The following is a 12,901-nucleotide window of genomic DNA, read 5'->3' as shown; positions in this document are numbered from 1 at the left end:
ATCTCAGTTTCCTCTTTATAAAATGGTAGTAAAGCCAGGAACACTAGTTTTTGAATCACATATATCTGTGTTTATATTGCTTTTTATATCACTGGCCTTGAGTTAATTAATCTTGGGAATTTTAATTCTTCCCATCAAAACTGAGTGTAACCATATTGAATTGTTGATGTTAGGATTCATTGAAGACATGTATATAAAAAACCTGAAAAACTGTTTGGCTCTTCCCAAATATTCACCAAATGTTAGCTACCATACCATCCCCAACTTAAGCTAACAAGGCAGTTGGGATAATGAATTTTAGACTATAGATAGAAACATTTTTGAAAAATATAAAAAACAATGCATATTATATGGTCATATTATATCTGTGGTAGTCATACAGGCTATAGGCTATAAACTTATAGCCACGTTATCTGTAGGTTAGTACATTAAAGTCAGCTCAACTGACCAAACTTTCTTCATCTGAATAATGGTTGAAATGTTTCCTGGCTAGAGGGTAGGGCACTAGCAGCTCTGCTATAGTCAAGGGACATAGCTTAGTGCTATGAACATTTTACTTATGACTCATTCACTATAAAACTGTAGTATATTATTATGTGCATCATCTCAAAAGAGAGATGCTGAGTTAGAGGAAAAAAATGATGTAGATACCATTGGTGAAACAAAAAATTACCCAACTGAATCATGCTAGATCCAAGAATTCTGAATTTAAAAGGCAGTTGTTAAGAAAATGGTCAATAATTGTATATGGATATCTGCCAATCATTGTTAGGGACTTAAAGCAATATCTACCAATCATTGTTAGGTATTTAAAACAAGATCTTTGAAAATCTTCTCTCTTTGATTGATTGATTAATTAATACTGTTACCTCACTATTTTCTCTGGGAAATTAGCAAATTTCCACTTCTAAAATTCTCTCTGTTCTAACGATGATTTTGAAGTGTCTTAACTGAGTTCTTCCCCAAATGGACACAGTGCAATTTATTTAATATAGGAAATGCCATCAATTGATAATGATCCTTGAATTTTGTTTGAGATCATTGAACACAGGCAACATACTATTTGTTGAAAATCGTAGGAGAAAAATCTGGGAGAGACATATGGAGAAACTTGATTTAAGTTCTTCTTTACCTGATGTTAATTTTTAGGAAGAAAGGAAAAACCTTTTTCTCATATATGTTTTTTCATTCCAATGTTCTCCAATTGTAACTGAATAATGCAAAAAATTGTACATAAATTATATATGAACTATCTATAACTCATAAATTATATTCTCTATAATTTAAAAAATAAATAAAATATGCCTCTTTAAATCTTAAAAAAAACCTTTTTGATCCCTGTTAGAAATTGTGTAATCATTAAGACCTCACTAAGAAATTATTTCTCTTGGAGAAACAATTTGCAAATTTAGAATTTGTTTTATAGCTATAACATTTTAGGTTTCTGTATGATATCTTTGTGATGAAACTAGAATTTTGTTGTAGAGTGGAGAGAATACTGAAATATAAGAGAAAAAACCTGGATCCCAAGTTTTGGGCTCTTCTGTTGCTAACTTCTTCCTGGTTAGTTGTGAACAATTGTGACACTAAGCTCTTCCTTTCCAAAATGAAACAAAACTTTCACTGTCTCATAGGATTGTTGTGAGAATCACATTAGATGATATATTTGAAAGTGATTGGTAATTTAAAGTTCTTTACAATATACAGATAATTTGATATATGGAGATTGACTCCTAAGTTAATTAATATAAAACAAAACACAAAATTTCATTTGTTTGCATTTCTTTATGTTCTTATTTTTTTTGTTTTTTTGGCCATGCCGTGTGGCTTGTGGGATCTTAGTTCCTCAGCCAGGCATTGAACCCAGGCCCTTGGCAATGAGAGCACGGAGTCCTAACCACTGGACCACCAGGAAATTCCCGTGTTTGCATTTCTTAACAGGATACTTTACATATTTATCCCACTTATGTGTCATAGGAACCTTCATTTATTCCACTTATGCTTTATTTCATAAAATAAAAATTAGGTATTATTTTCTCTTTTCTCCAGATTAGATAATAAAATTATTAAAAACTGATTCTCAGCAAAACTAAATGATTTTCTCAGGACCATGTAACTATGATAGAGCTGGGATTCAAACCCAGGCCCACTCTACCGTACTATTCTATCGCTACCCAATTTTGTGTACTTAATCAAGTTTTCTTTATCTTAGAAATGTCAGTCTATTTCTTTCTCTCTTTATCTCAAGAAATTTCAAGTACCTGCCTGTCAGGTACTGTTATAAAGGAAACCATGCTATAAAGGCATTTACAGTAGCTGGGAAAGTAAATAAGAGTTCCATGTGGCATGGTGTGATCAAGTTGCAGGTGTCGTGAGAGCACAAGGAAAGGAAGGACCAGGGGAGGATCTGAAGTGGACCAGTTGCTTGAGTGAGTCCGGCAGGTCAGTGTGGTAGAAACCTGCAGAAGGAATAAAATGTGCAGAGGTGCAGACCCATGAGAGAGCGTGGAGAACGTAAGGAACTGGCGAGCCAGGGGCTGGAGAATGCCAGGAGATAAGATTGTGAAGGTAGGGAGCTTTCTGATCATGAAAGCACTCCAGGCCTCTTGCAAGTTTCTAGACTTTTTTGACTGATGGAGGAGGGAGACTACTGAATAATTTTAAACCATGAAGTGACCTGCTGGGAATCCAGTTTTCGATCTTTCTCCTCTGCATGTACTAAAGGTTAGCTTTGCTTCAGCGAAGATTTGGATGATTAAGTCTGGCTGTGACACAAGATATATGCAAAATGGATATAATTTCTTGTTCAAATTTCTGTTGGGAAAGTTCTTTACAGTCAACGAATTATTTCTTAGAGATAAAAGCAGATTGCCTAACTGTGTCATTACATTTTGAGATTTTAATGGGTAATTTTTTGCCCTGGTAAAAGTGTGTATGTAGGTGGATGTGTGTGTGCACATACACGTGTATTTATGTATATGGTTTTATGCTGTATTATATGTTATCATTAGAAGTATGATGTATGATGCAAAACAAAGCAAAATAGAGAGGACCTTCCTAGGGGAGAGCATTCCTAGTTTGTGTTGAAGATTCAGAGACCCCAGATCTTTAAAAATCTGACATAAGTACTTTTAGGTATTCCCTCATTGCTTAAAGAATGGTTTCACTCATTCAGGGAACATTGTTGAGTCTTCACGATGTGGCAGGCACTCAAGTCAGGACTTTGGATACAGTGATGAATGATGTAGTCCCTAGCCCTCTCAGGTGGGATTAACATGTATTTCAGCAGCTGTAATTATGATAAATGTTGTGATAAAATTTGCATATAAAGGAAGTTATTCAGACCGGGATAAGCTTGCCAAAGTATCAACTTGGAGTAGATAATAGAAATTACCAAAAGCACTGACTTAATTATGTAATACTCAAACATGACACCTCCACCTTAGTGCCTCACAGAGATGTCAGTGTCCTGTAAAAAATGAACTTGGAAATAGTGGGTTTCAAGAAACAGTTTACACGTTCATGGATCAGAAGACTCAATAGAGTAAAGACGTCATTTCTCCCTAAATAGATCTGTTGGGTTAAGACAATTTCTATCATCATTTCAGCAAGGTTTTTTTGTAGACATAAATGGATTTATTCCAAAATTTTTATGGAAAGGTAAAGTCTCTAGAATAGCCAAAACAGTTTTGTGGGAGGAATAATAATGTGGAAATAGTCGGTCTTCTCAATGGTAAGGCTTACTGTATAGGCACAGTATTCAAGACGCTGTGGTCTTAGAGAAAGGAAGCACAGAGCTGGACAGAACTGGATAGAGAACCCAGAAGTGCACCCATACAAATACGTCCAATTAATTTTTAACAAAGGAGCACAAGCAATTCAATGGAGGAAGAATAACCTTTCCAAAAAACACTGCTGGAGCAATTGGACCTCCATAGCTAAAAAAATGAACCTGGACCTAAGTCTCACACTTAACACAAAACAACTCAAATTGGTTCATGGAATTACATGTAAAACATAAAATAACACTTGTAGGAGAAGACATAGGAGAAAATCTTTGAGACCAAGAATAGGCAAATGGTCCTCAGACCAACACTAAAAACAACCCCCCTCCCCCCTGCCCAAATTGTGCTTCATCAAAATTCAAAGCTTTTGTCAGGAGGATGAATTGACAAATTACAAATTGGGAGAAGATATTTGCAATCCACATTTCAATAAAGGACGTGTTTCTGGAATATATGGAGAACTCTCAAAACTCAGCATTGAAAAGGAAGCAAAAACAATCCAGCTAGGAAATGAGCAAAAGGTATGCACAGACATTTCACCAAAGAATATATACAGTTGGCAGTAAGTGTATAAAAAGATGTTCAATATTGTTAGCCATTAGAGAAATGCATATTAAGACCACAAGGAGCTATCATTACATACCTCTCAGAATGGGGAAAAAAAAAAAAGTGATCCTTGCCATCAGATGCTGGTATGGTTGTGGAAAAACTGGAGCACTCATACATTGCTGGTGGAAATGTAAAATGGTACAGCCACACTGGAAAATTGTTTGGTAGTTCCTTTTAAAACTGAAAATAGATTTACCATATGACCCAGCAATTTCAATCTAAGGCAGTCTTAGATTTTCATACAGAAACTTGTATACAGATATTCACAGCAGCCAGTCCCTAGTTATATAAACAGTGGTATATCCATACCATGGAATACTAGTCAGCAGTAAAAAGGAAAAATGATTTATAAATTCGACAACTTGGATGAAACTCAAAGACATTATGCTGAAGGAAAAAAAGCCAACCTCAAAAGAATATATACGACATGATTACATTTATTTAACATTCATGAAATAATGTGATTATAGGGATGGAGAGCAGATTAGTGGTAGCGAGGTATAAGCGATGCCGGTTGGTGGATTGGCTCTAAGCAGATGGCAGGAGGGAGTCTTGTGATGATACAGTTAAATATCTTGATTGTGTGGTAGTTACAGGCAGCTACACGGGTGATAAAGCTTTACAGGGCTACACATACAACACGCACATACCAGTGAGTGCATTTACAACTGGTGAAATCTGAATAAGCTTTTTGAATTGCACCAATTTCAGTTTTTCTGGTGTTACTATTGTGCTATAGTTACATCATATATTAACATCGAGGGAGCCTGGGTGAAGGGTGCACAGAACATGTCTGAACATCTTTGCCTTTCTGTGAATTTATATCATCTCAAGATAAAAGACTTTAAAAAAAGCAAGCGATAAACATAAATAAAATAAATGCCTCCTGGGGGAGAACAGTTTTCATGTCTCCTCCATTAGCACTGCAAATTGTTAGAAATAAAACGACCGAATCTTATGAATATTTTAGCCAGTTTTCTGTGTATTAGCACATTCAGACGCTCCTCCCTCCCTCTTCCTCTCCTCTCTGTGCCTCCCTCTCTTTTTTTTCTTTTAGTCATCAGTTATTTAGTGTTCAAAACACCTTGAAGGATACTGAATAAACAGCTAGAAGAAAATATGAATATCATATATCAAATCTTCAATCTAACTTTGAGTTCTACAGTGACTTATCAATTTAAGTTAAGATCATTTTCACCTGGTCTGATTAGAAATCAAGACTGTCCCTGAGTAACTTTTTAAAAAAGATAATTAAGCAATGAAATGTAATGCTGGATATATAACCAAATCCAAAGCACTGTTTCTGCTCATTCCAACCACAAAAAGTGCAATTGATTTTGGATCTGAGTAAGCCATGAAGTGATTAAACACACACGTATGTTTAGGAATTATATTCTCTACGTTCATAGAATTTTAAATGTACCTCTCAGAATTCTCTCTCTCTTGCTCTCTCTCACTCTGTCTCTCAGCTTTATTTTATTCTTAAAACCTTACATCAGTCATAACTGTCACATTTTCCATGAAGACAGTTAAGATAATTCTTTGAAGTTAAATGCAATGGATGAAGTCTTTGTGACAGTTGTTTCCTATCCCTCGAATTAGAAGATTTGGTCAAATATCCACTGTGTGCCTTGCGGAAGTTAAAAACCTACACTCAACTTTTTCAAAATTCTGAAAAGACAAGGCCTGCTGTGGTTTAAAAATCCCGGAGATTTTTTTCCTTTCTGATGTACACGAGTTCTTTTATTTCATCCTAGCATCCATCTAAACCTGAGGCACTAGAGCCCCTTTCCATTTATAGCCCCATTTATATGGAGTAGAACTTATGCCTAAAGTTTTCTGAGAAGCCAAAAAGAGTCAGCATGCATCCAGAAACAACTGAAAATCATATGCTAGACCTTCTTGCTCCTAAAGCCTGTACAGCAACTCTTTTGTTGGTGGTTCCCATGTGTTACTTCATTTTACAAAGTGCCTGGCTTTCCAGCATCTCAGGAAATTTCTCTTTTCCTTTGTCATCAGCTTTTCTTGAAAGCCTACGTTCACCTATCCAAATGCATCATGGTGCTCAATAAAATAAACCAGCTTTTTAATGATGATATCTACACTCATTAGAAAGCATCTGCATGCCGTAACGATGGTGCCTTACTGATTATCTCACCAAACGTGGTGATGGTGGCTCTGATTTGCTAACAAGGTGATGAAGCATATTTATTTTTGTCAGTTGGATACTTCTTCCTCAGCCTTCTCTAATTCACTTCATGGCACTCTCTCACTCTCTTTACTTCTAGAAGACCAAGATTAATATCCCTAAGATCCCTTTTGTGTGCTGATATCTAGATCTGCCTTCTTTTTTAGATGCTGGGAGACACCCTCATTCACTTGCCCAGTCACTAGATCATCATACCAACTTCTACCACCCAAGCTTAAGCTACTCTGGATCTGGAGGATCCTGTGTCAGGCAGAGTTTTCCCTGCATTGGGAGAAATCCCAAGCCTCTGGTGGATCTTTGTATCAGATCTAAAACTTCAATTTGCAGGGTTTAATTTTTGCAAGAGGGTGAGTAAACTCTCAAAATATGTCACTACCATATTCTCTTCTTTTACAGTCAAGATTTGTTGTCATTTGCTAGTCCACCAGATAAAGAGATTAAAAGGTGAGCACTTTTTAAAGCTCATTAGCCCCTTTCTACAGGATCTGAGCTTTATGGAGTCAGTTGGATTGTTTCATTCATGGTGTTGGAATACATTACCTCTCAGGCCCTGCTTCTCAGTTTTAAAATCTCCTTTAGGCAATTTTAGCAGCTGCATAATCACACAATCAGGGTCAGACTTTTAGCTTGGATATACATTCCCCCAAATACACATTATATACATTACTAAAACAAAAGAATTGATATTTCTGCTTTGTGACATCCCCAAAACACACATCAGCCCTCATTCCAAGCTATTCTGGACCCTTTCCATGGAAAGAGATTTCTGCGTCTCTGGGGCAATAATGAAATTTACTGCATGTCTGGAAATATGTGTCTCTGCCGTCCTATGCCTTCTGGATTTGTACCCCTGGGACTCTTATTTGCTAAGTATCAGGGCCTGGTTGACCTATTGATCATAATTATCTTGTTTATAGACAAGAATTCTCCAGTGGAGGCAAACTCATCAGCATGGTTAATAACGAGGAACTGGGATCTCTTTTGAGGACACTTTTGACTTGTGTTGAAAAACTACCTTAACTCCAGTCCCTCGAGTACCAAAAATTCTACATCAAGGGGCTTATTTTATTCATTTCTACATTTCTTTCAGCTCTCTGTCTAAACTGAGTCCCAATGCTACTGTATTCTGGGATGTTCCTCCAAAATAGCCATGTCACCTCTTGTTCTTTCTCCTCCAAAATTAATAGCTTGAGCAGGGGCGAGTTGGGGGAATTTTTCATGTCTTTTCCCATGATGCACAAGTTCTTCCAACAGATACTGTAAATGGATCTATATTGAACTTATTTCTACCTTTTCTGTTTAATAGCAACATCCTGTCCCTCATTGCAAAAATATCTAATCTTAAAGCATTTATTATTTCAACCAATATGTGTTGAGCATCTCCTAGGTAACAGTCATTATTCAAAGTATTGAGGTTGTACAGGTGAATAAAATAGGCAAACATTTCTGCCCTCATGGGACAATGAAAGGAGAGGGGAAGACAAATTAATATAGGAGGTTGGTTGTATGGGACCAGATCAGAGCAGTGTGGCAGAAGTAGGCTAGGGGAGTGAGCTGTCTGGTCCTGTAACTGAGTTTTGCCTTCTGGGCACTTCCTTTAGAGGAAATGATGAATGCTTGATTTTTTGGCTGAATGGATGAGATGCAACCAGTTATTTATGGGGCACCTTCAAGATGAATTCTCTGAGGTTTAATGGTTAGACATTTTGTCCTCACCAAGATCTAGAAGCAAGCCAGAATCTTGCTGTTTCTGAAAAAAGGACGGCAGTTACTCATTCAAGGAAGATTTATTTTTGCTTCAGAATCCTAGGCATCCCTGTTTGGTTCTTCCTGTGAGAGCTTGACACACATTCTTTATAGCACCCTAATCTGCCACCGACAACTTGTGTACCATTGCATCTGCCGGCTTATAAGATGTGTAAAGTATTTTCTTGCCTTGAGAACACTGCTGCAAGTGGTATTCTCTACTCAAAAGTCAAAACTTTTCAGTTGGCTTGGTATTGAGTAAGAGTGTGACACCAGCATGGTATATGAAAGTGTTGAGAGGAGATGCCCACAAATAGGAACTCTCCAAGTCAGCAAAGCTTCAGATTCCTTTCTTCATAGTACAGAAAAGTTTATCTGATTGTTTTAAAGTCAGATTTATTTAGGCCCCATCAAAATTATATAATACAAACACCTTGTAAAAATCTGCCAACACAAACATTTAACAGACTTTTAACAATAAGAATTATCATATTCCAGTAGTTCCACAAAATGAGACTCTTCCTTTCACAGTTACTAAATTTTACCCTAAGAGCAGGTTCTCTCTCTCTTTTGTCTTTTTAGCAGAATGAGGTGTTTTGAACTTCATAGCCCACCATTACACGAAATCCTTTTACTAAAATGGCTTTTTCTATTCCGGCTCAGAGTTCCTGGACCCTGGAGACTTGTTGGTCAGAACTTCTCCTGCATGAGCAGAAGGCCCTGTAATCCTTGAGTGACTTTGGAGATGACCAAGTTGGCTATAGATTTCCTTCTACCTCTGCCCATCACTCCTCCCCCCAGATTGTCCATTGGCCATGTAATCAAAACAAAAGCATGACTTTATTTTTAATAGAAATTTCTCACAGTGTAGTGAATAGCAGTCTTTTAATTTTCTCCCCAGTCTGGCCAATTTGGATGTACATGAATCCCAGTTGCTCAGATCTGAATAGGGATCTGTAGCCCCATGTCTGCTATTCTTTTCCTTCCCTCTGGGCAGCCAATATTACTTCCCTGTTGTTATCCTTTTGAATTAACTTCATTAAGAATTCATGGGCTCTTTGGGTCTCTCCAGAAGTCTGAACTCCTTCAGTCATGTTTCTCCATAAATAGCCAGAGCAGTAAATTCTACCAAATGATCCTAAAGAAAACTATAAAATTTAATTGGGATATATAACTAGAGACTTACAAATGTAAGCCTGTAACTTTATCCTAAGGAGGTCACCAAATATCAGATACATTTATAGCTTTATTACAATTCCAATAAAAGTTTTAAAATATATCTTTTATTGAAAAATCAATATATCACCATTAAGATAGTCTGAAAAAAATGTTGAGAATACAAGAGGTCATTTTGAAAAAATAGAGATGGATACTACCGAATATTCATTCACAATAGTTGTAGAGATCAATGAAACAGTTTTGATAGTCCTGACATGATAGAAAGTCATCAATTAACTTTTAAAGAAAAATTTTGGGACTTTCTTGGTGGTGCAGTGGTTAAGAATCCACCTGCCAGTGCAGGGGACTCAGGTTCAATCCCTGGTCCAGGAGGATCCCATATACCGTGGAGCAACTAAGCCTGTGTGCCACAACTACTGAGCCTGCACTCTAGAGCCCACGAGCCACAACTACTGAGCCCATGTGCCACAAATACTGAAGCCCACGTGCCTATAGCCCGTGCTCCCCAACAAAAGAAGCCACCGCAATGAGAAGCCTGCACATTGCAATGAGAAGCCCGCACACCGCAACGAAGTGTAGCTCCTCACTCGCTGCACCTAGAGAAAAGCCCATGCACAACAACAAAGACCCAACACAGCCAAAAATAAATGAATAAATAAATTGATTAAAAAAATAAATTTAAAGAAAGAAATTTAGAGATATAGTTGACTATAAAAATCAAACCAGTTTACAAATATTTCTGTAGATTAAGAAGCTAAGCATAAAACAAAAGTGCTAGACAAACTAAAAGAAAGTAGAAATTAATTTTAGGATTTAAATGAAAGCATGGAAACTTATTAGGAATAAAATTATAATAGCACTGACTTACTCCTAATAAGTTTCCATCCTTTCATTGATATCCTCAAATTAATTTCTACATTAATGAAATTAGCTTAGCTTCTTAATCTACTTCGTGATTTCTGCCCCATCCTTTGCCCTGGATTATCATTTCTTTAAAAGGATAGAAAATTATCACAAGGAAACACATCTGTAGTTTTTTTTTTTTTTTTTTTTTTTTTGCTGTACGTGGGCCTATCACTGTTGTGGCCTCTCCCCTTGTGGAGCACAGGCTCCAGACGTGCAGGCTCAGCAGCCATGGCTCACGGGCCCAGCTGCTCCGCAGCATGTGGGATCTTCCCGGACCGGGGCACGAACCCGTGTCCCCTGCATCAGCAGGTGGACTCTCAACCACTGTGCCACCAGGGCAGCCCACATCTGTAGATTTGACTCTACATGCTATGAGCTCTTTGAGCTCAGAACTCTGTCTTTACATTCCTAGCATAGGGTCTTTCTGGCCTTCATTCAGTCAACATTTACTACTTGCTTCAGTTGTGTCAGACTCTAGAGAGGAAAGAAAAGAAGCCCATCATGCTACAACATAAAGCAGGCATTATAATTTGTGGTAAACACAGACCAAAATTAGTCCTGGGTGTTAAGAGAGAACAGAGAAGGACTGCTTAACCTGGTCTGAGGAGGGAGCACATTCCAAGGTGGTTGTTTTTGTTTTGAGAGGTGATGCCTTCAGTGCTCGGATATCAGAACTGCTGAGGATTGTGAAGAAAACCATGATCCGATAAACTGGAACCCAAGGCTCAAGGCATCGAGTTTTCCTAAATGAGATCAAAGTCCTGGGGGGAGGAAGGCTCAAGTACTGGGAGAGAGTTGGAGATGTGTGCTGCCCTGCAGTTCCTGTGCTGTTCCCTGACGTCCCATTCCCATGCAGGCTCAGTGAGATGCTTTCCACTCTGCTCAGGAGTGCTTCTTCACTACATTCCTCTCTTTCTTAACAGAAGGCCTAGCTTCCCACTTCAGGGATAAAGTAGAAGCCGTCACACAAGAGAGTTCCTCAGGTTCTTAGACCTGGCCCTGGTGAGTACACCTCATGACACAAGAAGACATATCTTTCCAGGGGTGTGCAGTCTACCTTCCCTGAACGCATCTGCTGTCCCTTCCCAGTGAATCTCAAGCATCATCAATCCTCTTTGTAAAGATTGTAGAAAAATGTGGAAAGTCCTAGGTTTATGCCAGTAGCATTAAAGATTCAATCTCATCATGAAGAGACTTACAAACTATGTTACCACAAGATAAGATGTCGGGGGAGAGAGGACATTTGAGTTTTGCTCTTGACAGATAAGAGGATTTCCAGGAGGTTACACTGTCAAGAAGGCACAGGGAACTCTACTCAGCATTCTGTAATAACCTATATGGGAAAAGAGCCTGAAAAAGAATGGATATATGTATATGTATAACTAAATCACTTTGCTGTACACCTGAAACTGACACAGCATTGTAAATCAACTATACTACAGTATAAAATAAAAATTTTAAAAATAAAATTAAATTAAAGAAAAGAAGGCATTCCAGGCGGATGGAAGAGGGCATGCAAAAGTGAGTTATGTTCCAGAAATGGTGCTTAGTCGAGAGTAGCTTAATTAAAACACTGATGTTCATGGAGAGGAGGAGCGAGAGATATGATTGAGTAGACTGAACTGTCTTATGATTGATTTACTCTAAATTGAGGAATTCATATTTAATTTTGCAGTTAATATTCAGCCAGTAAATTTTTGCTTAAGGAGTATATTAATTAATCACTACCTTTCTTAACTAGATGTTATATGAACCTCGGGGCTATTTTTATGTACTACTTATTTATGTGTTTATTTATGCATTTTAGTGTGTATTTTTGCCTGTAGACCTTGTGTATATTTATTCATGTTGCAAAGTATTGTCTCATACATTTTAAATATATATTCAAAACCTATAAAATTTTTCTCACTTTAAAAAATATCTTGTAATAGAACAAAGTGCTAAATCTGATTATTTACATACATCTCCTTTTCCTGTAAGAGGTACCCTATTAAGTTGACTTCTCTGTGTGGCATTCACTGACCACATTTAGCTGTGGTAACGGTATATGATTTACTTCTTATCTCTAAGGAAATGTCCTGTAGATAGTTATTTGTCCTTTGGGACTAGCAGAGGATGAAACCATAAAAATAGCTTTTTCACTGTGAAACTGTAAGTAAGCCTCCATGTAGATTTTGTAAAATTTTTCTTTTTTCCACTCCTACTCCCACCATGTTAACCTGCCTCTTTACGACTTCACATCTGGTCTTGAAATAAGCCTCTTAAGACATTGGTTTCCTGCTCCATCCCATTTGATTAATCCTGAACACTGTTGCCATACCCTGTTCATAAAAATTTCTTGAATCGTGTCATGTCTCATTGAGACAACTTTTATTGCTCACCCCCATGACTTTTTTATAGTCCAAAGGACACAGCCCTCTGCAATTTAACATTTAAAGACGACCAATTTCGATACCAGATTACCTAT

At 37.4% G+C, this 12,901-nt stretch overlaps 1 protein-coding gene across 6 annotated transcripts in view; it reads left to right on the top strand.

Moving 5' to 3' along the window:
* Positions 1-12,901, top strand: part of KCNT2 (potassium sodium-activated channel subfamily T member 2) — a 354,895-nt gene that overhangs the window by 29,454 nt on the left and 312,540 nt on the right. The window contains exon 2 of one of the 6 annotated variants that reach the window (XM_082615039.1): positions 11,358-11,436. The exons of the other annotated variants lie outside the window; for them this stretch is intronic. The gene's annotated coding sequence lies outside the window, so the exon portion shown is untranslated. The remainder of the gene's footprint in view (positions 1-11,357; positions 11,437-12,901) is intronic. 6 annotated transcript variants of the gene reach the window in all.

The sequence above is a fragment of the Mesoplodon mirus genome (assembly GCF_964341445.2).
Source record: "Mesoplodon mirus genome assembly, chromosome: 3".
Lineage (NCBI taxonomy): Eukaryota > Metazoa > Chordata > Mammalia > Artiodactyla > Ziphiidae > Mesoplodon > Mesoplodon mirus.
The sequence above is the reverse complement of the archived record's forward strand: the minus strand, read 5'-3'. Positions and strand labels throughout refer to the sequence as shown.